General features: G+C 45.3%; 1 long non-coding RNA gene across 1 annotated transcript in view; it reads right to left on the bottom strand.

Moving 5' to 3' along the window:
- Positions 1-7759, bottom strand: part of LOC109288355 — a 26017-nt gene extending 18258 nt beyond the window's left edge. The window contains exon 1 of the long non-coding RNA XR_002095112.1: positions 7667-7759. This is a non-coding gene — a long non-coding RNA (uncharacterized LOC109288355). The remainder of the gene's footprint in view (positions 1-7666) is intronic.
- Positions 7760-23852: the final 16093 nt, after the last annotated feature.

Here is a 23852-nt window from a genome sequence, read left to right as displayed (position 1 = left end):
ACTTTTCACAAGGAAAAGAAACATGGGTATAAACATATGTACAATATATATATTGTACATAACTAAACAAATAACATAAACAATACCCTCTGGGTAAATGCTATAAAACCTTACAGCAGTGCTCCAGATACAGATCTGTCACAGGTACATATCTGATCTTAAACAGATAAATCCCCAAATAAGCATAGATAGCCAACAGATAAACTCTAGATAAGTATGGGTGAACAGTAAACAAGACACAAATAAATACAAATAAACAACGGGTGAAATAAGAGCAACAGGGGGTCCCAGCAGAGCCTTGGACTCTACTCCTCTAGTACGTTACAAACATGAGAGTTCACAAAACATAAGGCATGACATCACACCACTTACGGTGCAAGAACCTCAAAAATAAACTTAATCCCAACAGGAAACCTCAATGCCCTTGGGCTTTTTCCCAAGCCCTTCAAGGACACTGGTAACTTCAGGGGGGCCCTCCCAGTGGGACCTCCACTTTCAGGAGCCCTTAACTAACCAGGGGGGACTCACCCTCCCCTGTGAGAATCCTTTTTTCCCTGCAACTCACGGCTCCCAGGCCTAGAGGGTGGCCCTTGTTCTCTGCACCAACCTGCACTCTCGCCTGTGGTGGGCTTTTGGGGGGGGGAGGGGGGACACGTCGCTGTCCCCTGGAACAGGGCTCCACTATGCAGGGCTTCTGGGGCCTCCTGCTCAGCCCTGTCTGCTGGCTCAGTAGCCCAAGCACCATCTGGCTCCCTGGACTCAATCTTTTGCCATGGGTTGGAGGCCCCAGCCACCTCCTGCAGCACTGGGGCCCAGTCCGCTTCCAGACCCTATGTGCAGCGCCTCCTGCACCGAGCTCCCAGCCTTATTCCAGGGGTTGAGGACATGAGCCGCCCAAGTGCTCCAAAGATCCTGCTCCACGCACCGGCCTGGCCACCATGATTCTGGGCACACACCAGAAGTTGCAGACCTGAGCCGCCTCACGCAGCTCCCAAGGACTGGACACCGTGCTGCGCACCAAAAGCCTAGCCACTGGAGCCATCTGCCATTCCCCGCCGATGGAAGTCTTCAGGGGCGCCTCTGAGCCACTGCTTCGCCCTGCTGAGCAGCTCTCCTCAGCTCTTATAAGCCCCGCTCTTCTCTCTTCTCTGTCCCGAATGTGTTCTCCTCATGCTAGGCATGCAGCTCCTTTTATATGCTTTAGGGCTCTGCCACTGAAGTCTTCAGGACCTGACAGTGTTGCAGTCTTCAATCAGGTCTGGGAGGGGAGCTCCTCTCCCCATCCCCTCAGGAAAGGGGCATGCCTTAACTCCTCTTGCTGCCTCCTGATTGGTGGATGGGCTTCACTAATCAAAGCAACAAAATCTCAAGCCTGGGACTCAACCCAAGCTCCAAAAGGCAAGCCTGATACACTTTGAAGGAATCTCCTGAGCCATCAAGTCAAGTTCCCTGTGTAAGAAACCTTTGCCTAAAAGGATCCATCTTCTTCTACCTGAGATGCAAACACACTGGGTTTCTAGAAACTATGAGAGCCCACAGAAATGCCAGTGAAAGCATCTATGATGCTCTTTGTTGCAGCAACTCATTAAGCAATTAAAACACAGAAAGGAAGTAGGGTTTGAAAGTATCATTAGTTATCATTCCTCCGTGACTCAAAAAATTAAATGTTCCCATTAACTATAGATAATTCAGTTAAAGTAAAGTATAGATAGAATCCTCAGGCAAAATTGAGAATTATCTTCATGGAAGTATGAAAAGAGATGACTGTGGATCTGGTTCATCTGTGATTGTACCTACCCCCACACACTTGGGCTAGAGACAGACGTTTCACATGAACGGATTAAACCTGTAACAGAACAGATGTTCAATGCACAGAAACCAGTTTGAACATGGCTGAAACTGGTTTGAGATCAATCTGGTTGAATGCAGTATATCAGACTTAACTGATCTGGGTCAAACTGGTTTATGCAATGTCTGCCCCAGACCCCTTCCTGGTTTACCTTAAACCAGAGTACCCCAGCATCCCAGATCCTTTGCAGCCCCGGGTGGGGCTCTCTGCTCCAGAGCAGGGCTGGCCTCTGCACCCTAGCTGGAGCTCCGATGGAGAATGCAGGCACAGCAGCATCTGCCTGGCTTCCTCCTGCCTCCCTCCCCTCCCACCCCACTACCAGGGATTTCCCCTTCCCCTTTCCCACAGCATGGACCATAGCCAGCATATGGTATATGCTAGCTAATGCTGAAAGGTGGCAATGTAAGGCAGACAGGACAAAGGTATACAGGACAGTGTCTACTTAGGACTTTTTGGAGCTAATCAACAGGTAGCTGGTAATGCCCTCCATTCCTTCCTTAGAAAAAGTTGTTTAAGAAAAGTTTGAACTAAAGTGAGAGACTTTTATTTTCTTGATGGGGTGCTAAATGCTCTGTTATCAACTCCCTGCTGGCTCCCTTGCTGATCAAGGGGGGTGGGGCGAACCCCTCCCTAATCAGAGCGTCCTGCTGGGGTCTGGCCATAACCCCCCTCCCTCAGCTCAGAGCTGTAGAAGGGAAGGGAGGGCTGGTCTAGTGCCCCCAGCTTCTAGCCTGAGCCACTGCAACCATGTGCCTGCATTTTTTCAGTCCAGAGGAAATGTCTATACAGCTGCAAACCAGTTCAGCCTAGCCAGGTTAGACTAACCTGCAAAGATTGAATCAATTTAGGCTCAGGCTTTTTGAATATCTGTTCCTAGCCAAAATCAATACTATAACAGTTTCTACCAGTAGTTTCCCATAAAGGTTCATGACTACAATAGAGGTATGTAGCCTAGTACTGTACACATCAGTAGGAGAATCAGCTCAGGCTACTCACAACTTTGTATGATTAGTTAAATAACAGCAACCCTACTGGCCCTGATGCAAAAGACTCTCTAGGACATGGATTACTCGTTGCCTATCATAATAGGCTAGTGAATGTTAAAATAATAATAATAATGCAGAAATGTGTCGATTTACTCAAATTTTGAGCATTTCTTGGGCATGGTAAATGTTTAAGGATTCAAAATATTTATATTCTAGGCACTCTGAGGTCCAGTTTTATGGTGGGTTGGAAAGGAACATGGTCATTATGTATGTAATTCCCCTTAATTACAATAGAAATAAGAAATGTATAGCTGATTTTCTGTGTAGTCTTTTGAGCTGAAAAATGCACAGTACTAGAATGATGTGCAGAGACTGTTCAGTGTAGACTGGGGTGGGAAAAATATAGCCCATGGGCTGAATCCGGCCCACCAAGGCATTATGTGCGACCCATAGTGGGTCCCTCAGTCCCACCAGCCCAAACTCAAATGGCCAGTCCCACAACCCCCCAGATGCTGCGGGGATGGGGTACTGCAGCAGCTGGATTCCATTTCCTGGCAGCCCTTCCAACCAGCTGCCACTGGGTCTGGCTGCCAATGGTAGACCCAGAAGCCAGGCCCATCTACCCTGCACCTACTACTGGGGGCAGGACCCACACAAGCAGGGTGTTCAGCTGGGCATCCGAAAGCAAGACAGGTGGGTGGAGCTGGAGAAGTCCCAGCATCTTGGGGCAGTGACAGCATGGAGCCAAGCCATGATCCGCTGCCCACACATCCCTGCATCAGGCATGGATTCCACAGGCAAGGGCATGCAAAAAGCAGGTCATGGCTGTGTCCCACCCCCTGTGTTGTCACTGCCCCATGCCCCCAACACATGATCCTGGCCTTACCTGCCCATCCCATTCCTGGACACTGCTCCCTGCCTGCCTGCAACCCCATCCCGCATAGTGAGTTTTGGCCAATTGTTGCAGGGGGAAGGAAGGAGTGTGCTGACCCAGCCTGGGATAACTTAACCAATCTCCCTATGTGGCCCATGGGTCTAAATAATTGCCTACCCCTGATGGTGAAAAAAAACCTATGGGAACAACATAGGCTACTAATAAGACTGGCTTTGAGGACCAGAAGACAGGATTTATCCTACATCTTGTGCCTGAGGTCCTGCTTTTGACAGTGACCAAAACTTCAAGCTTCAGAAACAGGTGAAAAAAAGAAATACCCATCATGTACATAGTAAATTGCTATGGGAGGCACACAGGGAGAAAGACGGACCCAAGATGCAAAGCCCAGGTACAGATCTGAACATCTTAAAAATGAAGGAGTTTTTGGGTTCAGAGTTTTTCTTCAGTTTGTATCAAGAAGGGAGCTGGCTTTGAGAGTTGGCTATAGACATGACTAGCCATAAAGATCGCAGAAAGGGTTAGCAGAGACAGAGGCCCATATTGGGGTTTCCAGCTCTTGGAGCCATGTGCTCTCCTCCAAAATTCTGCTTTCGTTTAAGAAAAAAAATGCCTCCAGCCTTTATGGATATGAAAAAAGTTTGAATATGTGACTCACCTATAATCAGTGCAGTGATTTCTGCCTGAGTCTGCAAAGTCCGAAACAGAGTTTCTAACCAATGTGAATGGCACTTGCTGCTGGCATCCGCAACCCTGGAGCAGTCTCAGTGATGCTACCTTGTCATGGCTCTGATAGAGCGGTGTGAGCAAAAGCCCCTATACGTGTTCAGAGACTGCTGTTCACATGGGTGGTAGCTGAGGTCTCCCTCCACTTAGCTAAAGCCCATGCTACTTAATGGCATGAAGTAGTATCCTGGAAGTGAGAAGATCAAGAAGGCAGACTGGATGATCATAATGGCCCCTTTCTTTTTGGAAAATCTAGGACTCTTAGGCTACTTGAAGTGGGATGGTGAAAGCACTGCCTCTAGACAGGAAGGTGGTGGCTCCTCCAGGGGTGTGGGTGAGGCAACAACTCAGGGACTCCTATGAGATATTGTGGTTTCAGCCCTGGATGGCCTGATTCTGGCCTGAGGCAACATGAATAGATCTCTAGGCCCACTTTTATGCATCTCAGGTCCTAAGGCTTGGTATTTGGGTAACCCTTATCCTTTCATGAACAATGAACACAAACCATTGTTAGGGATCATTACATGATTTGGAGACTGATATTCAACAGGGCTTGTGCAAAATGTTGCCGGTGGTTTCTATTCGACACTATTTTGACTAATTTTGAGCTTAAAACAGTGAGATCTAATTGAAATGAAGGGCTTCGAAACAGCCTCAAAACAAAATAAAGCTACTCAAAACGTTTCAAAACTTTTGAAACGTTTCGAGTTTCAAAGCCAGCAGCAAGAGACAAGGGAGAACCAGGGTTGCGCTCCCAACACCAGCCAGGATCGCAGCCCTGGCTCTCCCCGTCTCTTACTGCTGGAAGCTGATAACAGCACAGGGGAAGAGAACTGAGCCTGGGCTCAGTTCCCCACCCCAGCGCTGCAATCCAATGGGGGGTGCTACGATCCGGCTGGGGGAGGCAGAGAGTCAGCCCAGCTGGGCTCACTTCCACCCCCCTGCACTGTTATCAGGAGCCCAGTGGGGCTGACTCTCTGCCGCCACGCCTGATCGTAGCTGTGGCGGGAGGAGTAAGCCCAGTTGTGCTGACTCTCTGCCTCCTCACCCAATCGCAACACAGAGGAGGGGATGAACCCAGCTGGGCTGATTCTCCGTTCCTGCACCCGATCACAGCACGGGGGGCGGGGAGTGAACCCAGCTGTGCTGACTCTACACACCTGCACCCAGTCGCAGCGCAGAGGGGGAAGTGAGCCCAGTTGGGCTGACTCTCCGCCCCACACCCGATAGCAGCGTGGAGGGGTGGGAGTGAGCCCAGCTGGGTTGACTCTATGCTTCTCCCTGCCTGATCTAGCAGCAGGGATGGGGAGTCAACTCAGCTGGGCTGACTTCCCACCCCCAGCGAAACATCAAAACAGCATCGAAACAGCCTTTCAGTTTTGACGGAATGGAACAGCTGTTTCAAATCGAAATGAAATTCGGAATGGAACACTGTTCCTTCGAACCAGTGAAACTGAAGGCAAAACGGAAGAGTGCTGTTTCGCACAGCCCTTATATTCAACTCCAGTTGCAGCATTTGACTCTGCAGCCTCCAGTGACAGACCATTCCTCTCCTGTGTGAGAAAGCACTGACTTCTTTTATCCCAAATTCTTTAACCGATCCCTTTTAAATGAGTAGCCTAAAAAATAAACACAGGACATGCTGATGCGTAACTTGACATAATACACTACCATGTGACAAGCAAAGGAAGTTTGAGGGGGAAACTATTTCCACATGGGTCAGGTGCAAGGCTGAAATAAAATCATCCATGGGCTCTGGCACACCTAGGTGGAGTTCCCAGTGGTCCTGCCTCCATGCCATGGGCTTATTCAGTCACCTTAGCCCTGCCATGGCCTTGCCCTTCTTAAGAATAGCAGAAGATTTCAGAGACAGGGTGAACGAGGCAGTTCCACTTAATAATCAGCAGTTAATAAATAACAACTAAAAAACACAGCCTCCACCTGCTCATGTGTAACACAAGTATTAACAATGCAGCACATCCAAACCCCAAGAAATTCCAGACCCTTGATTGTCATGTCTATATGAAAAACTGGCCCACACTGCACATCGTTCATATTGAGAATAGAGATTCATTCCCAAAAGATTGTCAAGAGATGAGCACGAGGTGTTACATTTGCCCTGCAGGTACCCAGCTGAGCTGGAATTTATTTCTATCCATCTGCCCCGTGCTTTTGCTGCATGTGACAGATAAGGTTGAAAGATTAATGATCAGCTTACCCTTTTCATGGTAGATAATGCTGGTTGAGATCATCTGGTGTGAATAGTATCAGGATGGTAGAAACCTAAACCGTATGCACAGACCTATACACACAGCATCTCTCACAAGCCTTCCTATGGGACACAATAAGATAACAGCTCTGCTATTGCAAGAGGGGTCAGTCATTTTATGTCTCAGAATGAGTCTCATGATGTGGGGTTAATTCTCATAAAGTAGTAAAGCAGCATTAGAAATGGTGCTAAATGAATACTAAAGGCAAAGTGTTGAGGTACAGTTTGGCTGGGGATTTAAATGGTAGACTGTTTAACTAAACTCCCCAAACCCTCCAAAGCTTTCTGGCTCTGTCCTTCTCCATAGGCCCATTCCACTAAACAGGTCCCAGTCTCTTCCATCTGCTTTTGCAGATCCGGTGACAGTACATTCTTCAGATGATCCCTGGCTTTGCCTACTCCATTGGGCGACTCCTCTTAGTGAGGTGGATCTACAGTTGCTTCTTAGATGAGTTAAAAAATCCTATTTGAGAGGAAGTCACATGCTTCCCTGGCACATCGGAAAGAAATGGCTCTCTTGGAGACCAAGAGCGTTAGACAAGAGCATTAGTATGTATTAGGGGTTGGGTTAAAGCCAGCAAAACCTTCCTTTAGCCGTGTTCCTGCTGCTCCATTTGAATCTCACATTACTCCAAGGCCCCCTGTCCACTGCGTCTTTGTTGCTATATGTGCCTCAGAAATTAAGTCAAACTCCTAAGCTAAGATCAGGAACTCTCTGCCCATTCAAAATCAGGACGCGCTCCTAAGTCGTGTCTCGGTAGGATATACTGCAAAACGTGGCTCTCATACAAGCTTTCCCTCCATAAGGAAGTGACATAAAAGCCTCTATCTTAAACCAACAGGGTCCCCACTACTATAGTATGTGAGCATCCTCTCACACTGCCGAGGATTATTATACCCATTTTAAGGAGACGGAACTAAAGGAAACGGCTTAAATTACTTACCCAAAGTCATGCAGGAAGTCAAGAAAAGAGCACTTGAACCCAGATCTGCTGCATCCCAGACTCTTAACCACTGGGCCTCCTGGATAACAGCATCCAAAGAGCTAAAATAAAAGCAAAGAGTTCAGGTTCTTTTGTGGATGTAACCTATTATTATTATGAACTTTAGCTTTGTGTCCTATAGCTGGTAGTCTCACATCAGTACATTTTCTCTATAATCAAGGTCCTTAGATGCCAGGAGTAGAGCACATGAGGGAAATTTCAAGCTGGGAAATACTGCTCCTTCCTGTTGGTGCACAAGGAAAAGACCGCATGGTTCACTTGGAAAACCTGCTCTGGGCCATGACAGGCCTCGTTTTCACTTGGATGATGTGAAGGTCTTTTTTCCACATGTACAGAAAGAGTAGCCATCAGATGAGAACTCTTTTAAATGAATTATATTCACTGTATGGATATTTGTTGGCAGACACAATATTGAAAACAAAATTAACTTAAGCAATAATGGCTTGTGTTTTAGCCAAGTATAGTCTACTGAATGTGATGACTTAAATAAGTCATTTGATTTTTTTTTCTGCACAGTTCAGGAGAAAACAAGTGGATGAACTAATGAATGAAAAGCCAGATTGTCATCATAATCGCTAAATCTGCACATCCAAAATTGCAGATCCAAATATCTGACATGCAGTTTTGGCGGCTCACAAATTGATTTGTATGGAGCTAAATCGCTTAAAAAATTACAGCCAAGTCAAACAAAGCTTTCATGTAGAAATGACCACAGAAATATTTGTGATCCCCCATGAAAATTGTAGCATCTTTCTCTGTATGCGTCTCTCTCGCTCTGTTTACCTTCTAATCAAACAAATAGATGGAATTTGAGGAATGAGAATAGCTGTTCCTCAGAGTCACTGCACCATGCACATGTTGCCTGTACACACCTTCATAGGTGCTAGATGGAAAATTTAAAGGCAAGAACCAGTAACGGAGACTGGTTAAATAAAAGAATCCTATGCAATGCATTTAGTATGAGTTTTCAGAAGCAAACTGCCACAATAAAACTCAGGCTCTCTCCTCCTGTGCTGTCCGCATACATAACTTCCGGCTTTTTTACTTACTGCTTGAGGAGACAATACACGCCAAGGTTACCTTAATCTAGTTGCTGCACATTTCCACCCATCCTTTGCACAATATTCATTCCAAAAGCCTCCATCTAAGAATAAACAGATTTTGAAGCTTTTATTTCTCCCTGCTTCGGCTGTGATCTGTTTTTAAAACCTTGTCAGACCCCTTAAGTGCCCCAGAGGGCCATGCCCAAGGGAAGGAGGTAACATCTATGCAGCTTGTCAATATTCGGAGGCTAAACAGAACAACAAATAAAGATGCTAAAGCTCTTGCCCCTCTTTCTCCCAAATGAACATGTCCAAAAATGTATATTAAAGCGGGGGGGAGGGGGAGAAAGATGTCTGAGCTAACATATCAGCCCATGCAATTATTCAGCTGACTCTCTCCCTCCCCAGATATATCAAATGGAGCGCAATGCCAGTTGAAAGTAGCATGTAGCCGTCAGTGATGTGCAACATATAAGCTCAAAGGCATACAGTTTGGCTGAAGTCTCCAGCTGGCACTGGTTGTTCTCCTGTACTGTGAAAAACATGCAAGTCCTCAGATGCCCTGCTGATTACCGAATCGGAGAAACTTTCCTGGACCTAGCCGACAAGCACTTACGTTGGAAATTAACCTATGACCTTTTTTACGTCTACAACTGGTTTTATTTTATTCCATCATTCTAGGTGGGGGAAACTCTTTGGGCTGGAAATATTTGTGTTAGGGCTAGAACGTTCGGGGGCTTTTATTTCAATCTTTCTCTCTTGTGCAAGCATGAAAAAGTCTGGTACCTCAACTTTCACTTGAAGGTGGCTCTAGCATATGTCGAGGCTATTAATGGCCATGTTTGTCTTCCTACCTTTGCGAGTTTTTTTCCCTCCCTTCCCTTTATGACATGTTTATTGGTCTTGAAGGTTGAGGAGGGACAACATAGGAAACTGAAGTCCTCCAGTTAGGTCTGACTCACCCACTGTGCAGGCAGGCCTCATTTAAGGTCGTATTGCACTCGGCATGGTAGCTGCCTGGTATGAGCGGCTGAAACCATTAATCCCCATTCACATCTGATTCTCTGTAAGATCTGGACCAGTGGGTCTAGGGTAGTTAAATATACAGCTTGGGCAATTAAATAGGTTACAGATGAATATTATTTGGTCTGAAAACAAATCTGCAAGGGGTTTCAGAAACTAGTATCTTGAGGATTGCAGCTTATTTGTGGAACTTTACAGGAAACTGCTAATTATGACACCTGCACAACTTTCCCTGAACTGGACCCTTGGGATTCGCTGCCTTGTCTGTAGACGTTCGCCAAAGCCTGTGATTCTTAATCCATCGCCGTTACCGTAAGTGAGAACAGAGCAGCCAGCAATCGGGCATTTGTAACCCTGCTGGAGAAACAGGACTGTACAACTTCAACATGGAGGCATAACTCCAAGTCACAAAACTACCCGACTTTTGAGTATGGCCCTCTAAGAGGAGTCTTTGACCTTCAAAGTAAAACTTTGGTGAACTTGGCATTCTTGAGCTGACCCATTTTAATGGCTTCCATTGCACAATAGGAAGGCAAACAGCATCTGTTAAATGATGAGGAAAGTAGCTATGTATTGATCCTACAGTACTGAGTAAATCAGTGCAAGCCATTTAAACTCGAGAGTTAGAGCAGTGTGTGTGTGTGTGTGTGTGTGTGTGCGCACACGCATGCGCGTGCATGTGTGTGTGTGTGTTTTGGCCTTCTGAACGAGGAGCTACCAACCCATGAGCACCATATTTTAGAAGTGTTTTCCAATATCTGCATTCTTACATAGTCCATATTTTTCAGCACACAGTTTCACCCTAAACTTTAACCTTCCCGGCTCCCCCTGGGCTTACACTCATGTCCTGGAGACAGGGCCACAGCCAAAGTTACGTTCTGGGCTTCTATGCCCACAATTATTCAGAACTGCAGAGTAATAAGAAGTTGTGAGAGGTTTACATAAGCCTTTTTTTCCCCTTCAAAAGACTTCAAATTGCTTCACAGAGAAGGACCATGTCATAATCCCCATGTTGCAGATGGACATGCTAGAGCACACGCTGAAGCAATCTGCTTAACAGCATCTAGCAGGCTCATGGAAAGCAAAATATAAAATGGAGATCTCCTCAGTCCCAATTCAGCATCTTATCCACTGAACCATTCTACCCCTTTAATGCCATCATAGGTTGCAAACAGATGGTGACTTTGCGCCCCCATAAAAATGTTTATGGTGGCACAAAAGCTGAGCAAACAGGCATCATAGCCCTTTGCTGCACCATAAGTGCTTATATTTTGTGGCACCAACAAAGGTACTAACAATTTGTGCTGCCTTTTTGGGGCTCATATCTGTTTATTTATGGTGGGAGGTGGCAAAAAATCCCCTGGTCTTAGAGGCCCAATCCTAAAGGATAAGGGCCCTAGGTGCCCACCCCAATTTTGGACGCAAGTCAGTAAGTGCAGAAACACCCATTTGCAGATATGCCCTAGGGGTTCCCCCGGCCACTTACAGGTAGTGCCCCAACTGGAGGCAGCAGCCAGAAAAGCATGCTGGACACCAATGAGCCTATTGTACTGATGCCCCTAGGTTGGGGGACATGTGCAGGCATAGGGGGAACTCCTAGAGGCCCCTGGTAGGGACAGAGGACCAACCCTGGGGGACAGCAGCCCTTGCAACATATTGTAGCACAGCTGAACCTGCTGCAAAGAGGGCATCTGCATCCATACAGATCAATATGCCCTGAGGAGTATCAGACCTTCTCGTGGTACCTCCCATGAGCAGCTGTAAAGTGAAACTAAAGTCACTACCAAGGCAATCAGACTTTCAATTTTTCCAGTTTTGATATGCCATGCTTTCCAATTTTGATCTACTAACTACAGGATGGGCCAGAGCAATCTCTGCTATCGAGGAGCCTTGACTGCTCTTCAACTAAATGTTGAAGGCTATATCTCACTCAAGCAATCAGTGCTCAAATGCATCACCAGGGAAATGAAACCACATGCAGTCCTTCTCCAATAAGCACATACAGAGCAGCTGCAGAAGCTCTCAGGCTACAGTCTTGCAGCCTCTATAGCCAGGAGGATCCATGGCCTTGCTGCCTTTATCAGAAATGACCTACCATACATTATCAAGAGACAGAGCACCTCCCAGGGTGCAATAGAATAGAGCGCAGTCCAGGTCAATGATATAGTCATTGTCACTATATACAAGCCACCCTCTGCCGTGGTGTCAATAGCTTATTTATGACCAGATAACCTTATATGCAGGAGACTTCAATTATCAACATCAAGATTGGGGATACTCTGCTAACAGAGACAATCTTCGTCTCTGGGTAAGCCTGAATGATATAACTCTCATATATGACCCAAAGGAGCTGCAACATTCAGACAAACCTAGATCTTGCCTGGCAGAAAGGTGACTTGATTTTAAAAAGTATTGGACAGGTTTCCATCATACCAGCATAGGCCCTCACTCATCAGTGTAGACAATATAATTTTCCAGTCCACACCATCCAGACCAGCTCCAAGACTGAATTTTCAGAAAGTAGATTGGCACAAATACCAAAAGCTGACCAACGAGAGAGTATCCATCAGTCTTGCCCCAGTTTTCTTTAGAAGGAGCTACCCAATAAACCTGGAAACAGCATAACCTTTCTTGTTCTTAAATCAGTTGGGTTAACAGAAAGTAAGTGTGATCGAGTAGTTATTGCATCCTACTAGTGGATGGGGCTCCTGGGTTCTCTTTCTGAGGCTTTCCTTGCAATTCTGTGTAAATGCAGGCAAAACTCTTAACTCATCTTTTCCTCAGCTTAGCTAAAATTCAGGGTTGGAAGATGCATCTGATTTGCACTTCCCAGATGCTTCAGAAGCACCAAATATTTTGAGTCTGAAAAGACTGCAAAGATGGCACATTTGTCGTCACAACAAGGCCTTCTGTATCTCAGATAAAAGATACCTAGAAATGAATGTTTGTAAAACAGCAGCCATACTTTCTTCTTAAGCAGCTCAACTTTTCCTTCTCCCTATTACTGTTTGTATGGTGGGAGCCCTTAGCAACCACAGTTTGGGCCCCCATGCCAGGCACCAGGAAAAAAACAGAACAAAGAGATGGTCTAGGCCAGTGTTTCCCACTGGTGGGACACAAGGTCATGTAGGTGGGACTTTTCCAAAAAAGGTGGCATTCCTAAGAAAGGTATGGTTCCTAAAATGCACATAAACATACAAATACACTTCTTGGAAAAAGTGGGGTTTTGTTTTTATCATGGTGGAACCAGGGTTTTTTGACAAAATGGTTGGTGTGATGTAAGATGCAAAAGGTTGAGAACCGCTGGTCTAAGCCAGGCATAGCCAAGCTGCCGCAAGGGACATGGGCAAGCTCCGTGTGTGGCACATGGTAGACCAGGCAGAGGACAGGCAGCACAGTGGCACATAGGAAATGGAGCAGAAAGCAGAGCAGCAGATTGGACAGGGGAACGGGATCAGAGTAGCGCTAGAAGGGTGGGCAGGATAAATGTGTTGTACCTGCCATAGAGGTTGGTCCCCACTGGTCTATGCTATAAGTTTATACTCAAGGCTCCCTCCAAGACCCCAGCTTCTCCTAGCCGCACTCAACGTCCGTCAGTCAGTCCCGCTACAGCTGCTCTTCTTTGGCCAAACTGAGACTGAACTGAGCTTCTACCGAAGAGTCTTGTAAGAGGTGCACAGAAAGCAGGAGGTGAAAAGAGGGGAAATGCATGGAATAAATCCCACATTAGCAACACAAAGTTGCAATGGAAAGAGAGCGAGTGGTGCACACAGCAATACAAAAAGTAGTTTTTGTGCCAGGCTCATCAGTGTGGCAGGGTAATAAGGTCAATGTGAAAACAACTGGAAGGCACATTCCCCAGTAAACATGTGCTGAGTGAAAACGGCCCGACCTTATGTTGTAGAATCCAAACCCATTGAGTCAATTGCCAGAAAACATGACATGACCTTTCAGATTCAGTGAGCATCAGTTCCAAGAGCAGGCTGCCGTGCTCTTTTCCATTTCACTGCTGCCCCCTGAGGGCCTCAAGTCACCGGAAATAATAGCTCGGGCTCAAAATCTGCACTCCTTTAATGAAAAAAAAATACACATGGCATCCAGTTTGACCCTGGTGGCAGATTTTTTTATATGCTTAGCTCAATTTCTTTAAACTTAACAACGCAGCCTTTTCATTTTTATTTAATTTTTTTTTTAAACTTTAAAAAAAAAAAGGCTTCCTAGAGCTCAGGCTTTTCCTTGGCAATGTAGAAGTAGCTTACATCTGTGAATGAGAGGCATACTGACTTACTAATTAGGCTCTTAAACAAAGCTACAAAACAAGAAAGCTACACCAATGGGGGTGAATCCATATTCACTATCCCTGTGTAGACCGTGCAATGTAGAAATATTGCGGCCCTGGTCCTCTGACTTCTTACGCTTTTGAGTATCCCTGCAGCACTCAGTACAGCTGCTGCTCTGAGTAAAATCATGGCTGTGCTCAAGGGTTCAGAAGATCAGGGCCTTGGACATTAACTGCAATTTTAAATCTCTTCCCTTGCTGGTAAAAATGTCCTCGCTAGCGATATATGGAGGGTGCTGGAATTGGTACCTGTTTAGCATGGAAAGCATCACACCAGCAAAACATTTATTTTGAGGAGGATCAACTTTTAACTCATTTTTTTTATACCATACAGATTTCTCCTCTTGCCCCTGCTGAAAAGCTAAAATGAGAGGCCAGGACCTGTGCAGTCTGGAAATTGTATTTATTTTGACTTGAGCTCTGCCAACCTGCAGTGTACGTCTACTCAGTCAAAACTGCCTACCATCTGTGTTTATTGTGGAGGAACAGCAACATCCCATGGCCAGTTAAATGCAGGTTAATTACAGGCGTGTATGGAATTCCCTCGAGAGCCAAGTATACAATTAACTTCCTTCGCACGATCTGTTCCTGTTACATGAAGGAAATCGGAGAGAAAAAGAAGAACAATATCAAGGCACGGAAGAGTCAGGTACTTCCTCAGCACCAAAGGGACTACCTGCAGGGAGAAATACGAGCCTATTAAATTCATTCATTGGCACCAGCAAAGTAAAATGAACATAAATTAATCAGCTCTATAAAAGGGGGCCTAATCTCTGGTGCAGTGCTCTCAAAATCTCTGGATAAATTTGACCCCAAGATCTTTCCATATCCACTTAGTTGAAAGCGGCGTGTTGAAAAACTGAGCATTTTTCAAGAGCGAGACTCCCCTAGGAAATGCTATCTTTTTAATATCTCTAGGAGCCATCTTTTCACAATATGGATGTTTGTAATTTTAGTCCTTCAAATTTATGAAACCATCTGGCCAAGAATTGCAAAAGCTGCTGGTTATTTTTGGGTGCCTCAATTTTCAGTGCCCATTTTGAGACGCATCAGAAGATCCTGACTGGCACGGGATGAGAGGCCAGTACTTACCAGGCCCTTTGAAGACATGTCAGGTTGGGCTCCCCATAGGAGAGGCTCCTAAATGCTTATTTCTGACCAGATAAATCTTGGCCTCTCTCCATTGCTGCTGATCCGATCCCATACATTAAGTTAAAATGCATGGCAGTAAGGGATGTCCTCATGTACCCATAAGCCCCCTCCTTTCATTGAACATTTGATATTTCAGGGTTTTGTGGACTAGCACGCAGAAGAGGTAGTAACATTGATCCCTCCTCTCTCAACACCTCTCACTTTCTGCAAAAGACCCGGGTGAAGCTACAGTCACTATGAGCAGGGCAGGGTCAATCCTACCCCTCTGCTTTTGTGCAGACGCAGAAGGACTAGCCACGTTGCAGCCCTTCAAACCTGTAACTTCTTTTTTTTACAAATTTTCTTTGTCCCAGTGGCAACCTGACTCTTCTTTCTCTTTGCAGGCCCACAACATGAGGGGCATTTTCAACTCCCATCTCCTCCTCCTGTGACATCCAAGCTGCCACTAAATTTCCCTGCCCACATCCATCTCCATTCCCAGCACTAAAGTCTCTCAACCATGACCTGATCACCTTCCCTCTCAGCTGCTGTAGCACAGTCATCTCTCATCTCCTGCCCTTCAATCCGTTCACCTGCCTCTGAAGTTATGTACTGTGACCCTCATCACTGGACCCTCATCACAGCCCCTTCCTTTTCTAGCTTTCTTCTCTTTTATTCGTCCAATTCAAGTTCCTTTTCTTCACATTCAGTGTCCGGCACAAGTCCACGTTATCCTGTCTTTCCGATTGCCTCTCTTTCCAAGCGCAGGTTGGTCTACTCCAGCCCTCCCATCAGCCAAACGCTTTCTGTCGCTCTTCCACTTTCACTAATGGCCTTTCTTCTAAGTAGGCACCCCTAAGCTTCGGTGACCTAGCCTGCTGTGGTCCATCACCTCTACTTCAACTCCAATCTGAAAACATAGGTTGTTTCTGAACATTAGTCTCGTATCATTTTGAAGCACTAAAAACAACCCCCACTAGGATTATCCAAGGATCAAATAAGAAACAAGCTAGACTAAGATTTGTGCTACATCCCATCATCTAATTAAAGTGCTCACGTGCTGTTCCTATCACAAATTCTTCCAGTCAGAAATCCAGTCTCGTTTGGACTAGTAACCACCTAGCATAATTTTAGCCCGACATTTTGGTGCTATTATTAATAAATAACAGCAACGTTGCAAATTCAGGTTCAAGGACTTTTTAGTGATGACTTCATCTCCCTCCTCTCTTTCATTGTTCTCCCGCCCTCTCGCTTTCTCCAAATCTCCAAGGAATTCTCTATACTGTGCCACTGGCATAGCTTGGCAAATTTTCATCTCATAGAGCAGGTGTCTTGAGCCTGAGACCCATGGCAGTGGGGGAAAGTCCAAAGGAGCTTCACAAGCAAACTCCTGGCTCTGGAGCACATCAGCTGGCTTGTGCGGGTGAACTATCGGTGGAGCATCCGTCCTGAGAAGAAAGAGGGTTAGCAGACTCAGCGGATACACGTGAGCACAGGTTGCTCAGTCCCACGGTTCCTGAACTCGCAGCTCATCTAGTGTAAGCACACTCCAACTGCCAAGGTCTTCTTACTACAGCGTTTAGATCCCGACTGGCATGGCAATATATACAGTAGCCTTATATAGAGTAATACCATGTGAAGAGCTGTGACTTATAACAGTCTTAAGGTTTTCAGCAGAATTGTGCCTAAGTGATGATCAGCTGATTTTTATAGAGCTTTCTGCAAAAAAAAACCCACCGCAGCCTTGGGAATTCCAGTGGCAGAATCTTGTTTAGAAATTCAAGGTGTAAGTAGGATTTCCATCACACAGATGTTTCAGCTCAGAACCGTGGAAGAACAGAGGATCCCTGCTCTACTGATATTTCAACTGCTATGCCAACGAGATGATTACTTTGCCCCAAAGCTAACATCAGTTGGCACGATACGTGGCACCCTCATTTACATTTTGAATTCAGACAGAGCTTATCAATGTATTTCCCATCGTACATCATGTAGGAGGCTACTGTTTGCACAAGCTCAGCATTTATGCAGACTGCCATCAGTGAGACGTTCCACAAGTGCAGAGCAAAGTGCTGGGAGTTCGAGCCCCCACACTAGAATACATTTCAGCGCACAAGAGGTCAGGAAACAAGCTTACCCTAGGTAACTGAGAACAGGTGGCAGGCATGCTCAGCATGTGCGAAATAAAAAGCAACCTCCAGTGCAGGCCAGCCATGCATATTTTCACAACAATCCCTTCAGCCATCATCAGCAAAAACTTATTTTAGACCCAGAAAAGACACAGAGACAAAGCACTTGGCCGAGTAATTTGTGACTTAGGGACAAGCTGAAATGCAATGCAATTAAAAATGCAATGCTATTTACTGAAGGCAAAATGCAGACATGCACTTTCCCATGTAAAGCAAGAGCTTATTGAATGATAAGAAAGCCGTTCTCCCTGATTACAGTTGGGACTTGAAGCTTAATTATGCTGCATGTAAGGCTCTCTAGGAAAAGGTAAAAAACAGGAGGGACAAGTTCAAATTCTGGAAGCCTAGAAAAGCCAGTAGAGACATACAATTTAGTACGGGACATGCCAGAGGTGCCTGAAGGAAGTTAAGGGTAGGTAGATAGAAAAATGACTGATTTATGGTTAAAAAAAAAAGTTATTAGACTAATTAAGCATTAGGTACTACTTCCCAGGTGCCCTGTACCCTGCATAGTCATCTGCAGTGCTACAGAAATACATGCAGGGTATGTACACAGCACTACCATCTCGGAAAGTGTAAATACATACACTTTGCACAAAAGTAATGTACAATGGCAAGGGGCAGGGCATTGCAATATTAGACCCTAATTTCTTTTGCCTGCCCTCAGCTTTGTTCCACACCTGGTGGATATGCACCTATTGTGTATGCCAGAGAAAGTGGCACAAAGACTGACACTTCTTCTGTCCGTAGCCTCTCTTGGGACACTTCCCCAATCCAAACCACTCCTATTTTGCAAAACAAACATACCAAGAAAGAGAATCAAATTCAAAAACACTGGATAAGTGAAACATCAGCATAGGTGGATCTAGAATTTTGAAAATGGGGTGCAGATGGTGAGATGCATCATCGCATATAACACAAGGCACATTTTTCTCCTGTTAAAAAGAAACTAGAAGCTTTTCTAATAAGCTAGGGGCCTAGGGCTGCATTATTCAGCTTAAGATTGAAGCAAAAACAAATTAACTTCATTGGAAGGGGTTAAAAACAATCTGCAGGGCTGTGGAATAGGAGCATCATTACCTACCAGGAGCAGCAAACACTGCAGCAGAATTGCAGAACAAGAGCTAGCTTGATTGCTGGAACATCAAGACCATTAAAAAGAAGAGAGGTGTTGTTAACACCTGTGGAATGAAGAGTTTAGAAGGGATCAGGTAGATGACAGTGAGCCATGAAGTCAATTGACTCCCTCAGCACTGCCTGATTAGAAATGCTGTTGCCACATCCAGGCAGCTGATGTTACATTTTGGGTGGACCAGGATGGTATGCAAGTGCCCTGGATCTGCCCCTAGACACCACCTCCTTCTGCCATCCACTTGAATATTTAACATTTCTCCTAAGCTGCCCATCAGAAGTACCCTCTTTTCTTTGAGATTCAGCTTTAAGACACACTCTTGGCATTGAGGAAAAAAAAATCAAGAAGCTTTTATGTGATAAACATGAGGGAGAAAGTGGAAGCAAGGAGGATAGAACTGGCTTATTTACATATATTATATATATCAACATTTCAGTTGTAGGTACTTCACTTTCATACAACTCCACTCATAAGCATACCCATAAGCTTCCTTGAGTTATATAATCAGCACTTATGCTCAGTAAAGCACCGGCAGTTTCACATGGGTGAATCATACTTCTAACATGTTTGGCCCAAGGATGGCCTTCATTATCATCAGGAAGGTGAATTAGTCTCTTCCCATCTGAGTCTCATCCTTCTCCCCCTAGACTGTGCACGGGCACCATTGCAGGGAAAATCCCATACTGAGCTACTGACAGAGCGTCTGTCTTTTGCTCCAGGGTCCTGAGGTTTCACCTCGAGTGATTTCTGCACACCCCAATTTGCATTAGAGGTAAACCTCATTTGAACTGCTACCTCTGAGGGACTTAGGGTCACTCATCTAGGCAAGGATCTAAGATATGTCTATAATGCAGTCACAGCCACAATAGCAACAGAGTGGAATGTAGCAAAGCTAGATTTAAAGAAGCTGGTTTGGGTACCTGTAGCAGTGGCAGGGAGCAGCACGCTGGCCAATTGACCCTGCTTTGCAGGGGTGAACTGCAGGCTGTCACAGATAGACTAATACCAGTGCCTGAGCAAACTAGTTTAAAGCTAGCTCAGATGTGTCTAAACTATAGTGCAGTCCCAGCAGTGACCTACCCTATGTCTTCTGAGCACTTACACCAAACAGCCAAATTCCCATGCATTCCAGTGAGGATAGGGAGCTGTAAGCAGCAGTAAGGGTGAGGGAGGAGCTGCTGTTTCACCATTTGCTCTGTTTATGGATGCAGTTTCTATCGATCCTGAGGCCAAGGAGTATGTAATAGGGTTTGGCACTCTTCATCCCATGGAAAGATATTTCAGCAGCGTTCAGCTAAAGGTATCGACCTCCATTAAAGCTTGGAGCTATCCACAGCTACTGTAGCACCAGAAATATTGTCATACTATTGCATCCCCAGGATCTCATCTCTTCTGGCGTTTAGGCACCCACATCCCCTTAAAAGCAATATTGAGTATCTGGGCCTTAGTACTTTTGGGGTGGTCAGGGCAGTGCACCAGATTGCTGAGCTGTGCTAATACTTTATTTATTGTTTTTCAAATGATATCCTCATTTTCCAGGCAGTGAAACAAAGGCAAAGTCATGTCAAGTGACCAGGCCAAGGTCACAGGCTGAGGCAGTAGCAGAGCTAAAAAAAACACCCCCAACCTGCTAGTTCTCAATCCCAAGTGTTAAGCACGAGATTATAGCCTTTTTCACACGTTCAGGTGATTATCAGTTTCTTGGTTACATAAACCACCAGTGTACATAATAGTACATAATACTAATCAGTGGCGGAGAGCCTTAATTCCATTAATGTGATAATATACTGGAGATGCAGATACCCAAAAATAGTCTGGAAGGCATTCAGCAGGAATGTATCCACCTACTGCTTTAGTTACTAAGTGGAAGGTGCAATGTCCTTATTTGACCTCTGGAAGGGTCAGAGGAGAGATACTTTTCCAACCAGAGAACAAGTTCGTTCTCCATACCTGAAAACAAGGCAGCACAGAATAATTCTTGTACTCAACCACAGCAACCTATTAGATTATTTATTGTGGCCAAAAGCTCATTGTCTCTCCTGACTTGAATGCCAAGGGCTTGGAGGCACAGACAATTAGAGAGGAAAAGCCTGGAGCCCCTGCACACCCTGGCATCCTGAAAAGATGAGACAGAAAGAACCGAGAGAAACAGTAATGATGCACAGGCAGCCACCTGAAGAGCAGAAATCACATCTAGGGGCTCTATTCTTCTGAAAAGTCCAGCAGGCTTCCACCCTGCACTAACAACCATTATTTATGAGATGCCTGTCCCTAAAAATGGATGCCCTACATGTCTCATGCAATTAGAATTTAGAACAAATCAGGTTGCTGTGCTCGGTAAAAAGGCGGGGGGGGGGGTTCCTTGATTTATTAGGGTGGCTTTATCACATCAAAGTCACTGTAAGTTTAAGTGGGAGTTTCATAGGCCTCAGGTAACAGCACAGGCAAGGATGCAAACAGCACCGTGTCTGTCTCCAAATACAACCAGCTTTAAGAGTTAAACCTATGAATTAGACGGCAGGATGGTGTGTAGGGAATTATCAGCTCAGGAAGATGCCTCGGACACAGCCCATTAAATGCTTTAGATGTTCAAACGGACTTTTTTAAACTCTCACTTTTATCATTATCCTATCTGCAATGGGTTGGTGTTTATTCTATTATCTTGTCAGCTAGTAGCTACAAATTCATTGGAGTGGGATGAGATGTCCATTATCTGTATTTTATACCTTCATGATGAAAGATAATTCGTGTAAAAGCATCCAAACCATAGGCATCTCTGGATAGTTTTTAACAATCAAAGGATTATGTAGCTGGCTTTTGCATGTAGCCAAATTATTCACCAAGAGTACTGAATTTTTCCCTCTATTTCCCCTACTCATCTCTATCACTTTTTAAAACTTTTTTTTTTCAAATTCTTTTTTCCCCAGGGGAACATAATGGAAAAAGAAGTAAAAATTTAAAAGAAAGCGGGTGGGAAATATTGCTACTTTTTAAAGGATTTTTTTTTCTGGGGCAGAAGAGTAGATATGTTAAAGAAAAGTTTTTTTCTCACTTTCTTTAACTTTTTTTTTTTAATATTCCCTCCCTTTGTCCCAGAAAGGGAAAATTAAAAAGAAAAAAAGTTGTATTTTTTTCCAATGGTATAGAATTTGAAATATTTTATTTCTATTTTTAAAAACACCCATGACAATTAAAAATTAAGCCAAAAGGTGACATAAACAGAATTCATTTTTAAAGAATGTTAAAATTGTGACTAACCATACTAGATTCACGGGGCACGTCTACACGAGATGCTACATCACTGTAACTATAGCGCCTTGCTATGGTGATGTAGCGCCTTGCTACGGTGATGTAGCGGCTAAAAATAACTGCACCGTGCCAACATGGCGCAGTACGGGCTGTTACTACGCCGTCATTTAGTATTTCCAAAAGGAAGTACTGCATGGCAGAGCAGTAACAACGGCGCCATAGGGGCACATGTAGATGCACCCACTGAAAATCTTCACTGAGGCCTCCAGTGCAGTTCATGCCGTCCATACACTTTACATGCACGCTGGAAGGCAGAATTAGGGTTAGCCTCAAGGTCCATCAGTGGCCAGGATTTATTGTGACCCTATGAATGGGCTGGTTTAAAAACCTTGTAAAGTCTCTTCCTTGTTTACAGGCTCTTTGTATGCAAGGTCCAACACCAAGTAATTATAATGGAATTTCTTGCTCTAAAGAGACCAGACAGACAACAGAGACAAAGACTGAAGGGGAAAGAGAGGATATTGTTTCACATTACAGTTTGCACTTGCTAACTCCAAGGAACGTTCGGCAGCATTAAAGTTAGCACATGCCGTAAACACTAACAGTTACACTTTAAAGGTTAAAACCGTCTTTAACATGCACAGCTGTTTTGCTGCCAGAGGACTGGGGAGCAGGGGCATAGCTAGGAGCTACCAAGTCAGGCCCATGGCTGCCTGGCTCTCCAGCAGCTCCCCACTCACTCATGCCCCTCTCCCCATCACCAGGGCTCCCTGACCCTGGCCAAATGTCACAGCACACGGATGGTCTATACCAGGGAAGAAAGCTCAGCTCTCTACCAGGGAAGAGAGCTCAGGTCTCCAGCCAGAGCTCCAGTCCAGCCTTAGTCCCTGGTCTCAGTGCCTCTTGCTGCTCTTCAAGATTTGTAACCTCTACCAGAAAGAGTTCACCTGGACCAAACGGAGAATTTTTTTAGGCTTTGATCATATTCCAAATATTGATTTATTTTATTTCATTTTTAATGCCCTGTGCTTCTAAGCACCTTCTAAGCTCCATGCCAGGCCCCTTGCAATAGCTAACTATGCATTGCATAGAATATGATGTTGCATGGCCTACGGGCCCAGTGCCATAACCCCACTGCTGAATCCTCAGCCCAGTCCCCCCCTGACTGACCTGAAACAACTGACATTGCAGGTAGTCTACAAAGCAGGAAGGAAACAAACCCAAAAGTACCAAACAGGACCTACCAGCTGATCACTCCCTTTAGGATAAGTATCACTTAACCTTCAGAGGGCCTTTAAGTTAATTATCATTAGCACTGTCATTGCATGAAGGAAGAAGCCTTCTGAGTAACTTAGTCCCTTACATTTGGGGGCTTGAACATACATAGCCAGCTCATAAACCGGTGTGCAGCATTCTACACTTGTTTCAGCTTCATAATATAGTCTAGTCCAGTGATTCAAAACTAGGGTGCTTCAGCACCCGGGGTAGCTTGAGGTCCTTTCAAGGCTGCCTGCCCTGGGTACCATGCAATATGAGCACTGTTAGATGTGCAAACGTGATTCACAAGATAAAACCAGAGCTTGCAAACAGGAGTCCATACTGTTAAAACTATTGTGAGCTGCTGTGGTCTTTCTGAGTTCCATGCAACAGAAAAATTGCTCTGTTATTTTTTTATAGTCCATGGGTAGGCAAAATACAGCCTGCAGACTGCATCTGGTCTGCCAAGGGATGTTATGCAGCCTGCGGTGGGTCCCTTAGCCCCATCTGGCCCAAGCGCAGGTCGGGGCAAGTGTGGCCAGTCCTGCTACCCTTGGGCATGCAGTGGGGATGGGTTGGCACAGCGGCTGGACTCCATTTCCTGGCAGCCTCAGCAGTGGCAACTCCTACAGACTGCCACTACCAGTGTCAACACTACTGCCAGACCTGGCCCCACTGCCTGGGCACCTCAGCCTGTCTACCCTGGGTGGAGGAGGCAGATGGGTGGGTGGGGTCTCTATGGAAACTGGCCCAGGACCTCGGC

The sequence above is a fragment of the Gavialis gangeticus genome, unplaced genomic scaffold (assembly GCF_001723915.1).
Source record: "Gavialis gangeticus isolate Ggan-Ray unplaced genomic scaffold, GavGan_comp1, whole genome shotgun sequence".
Taxonomy (NCBI): domain Eukaryota; kingdom Metazoa; phylum Chordata; order Crocodylia; family Gavialidae; genus Gavialis; species Gavialis gangeticus.
The sequence above is the reverse complement of the archived record's forward strand: the minus strand, read 5'-3'. Positions and strand labels throughout refer to the sequence as shown.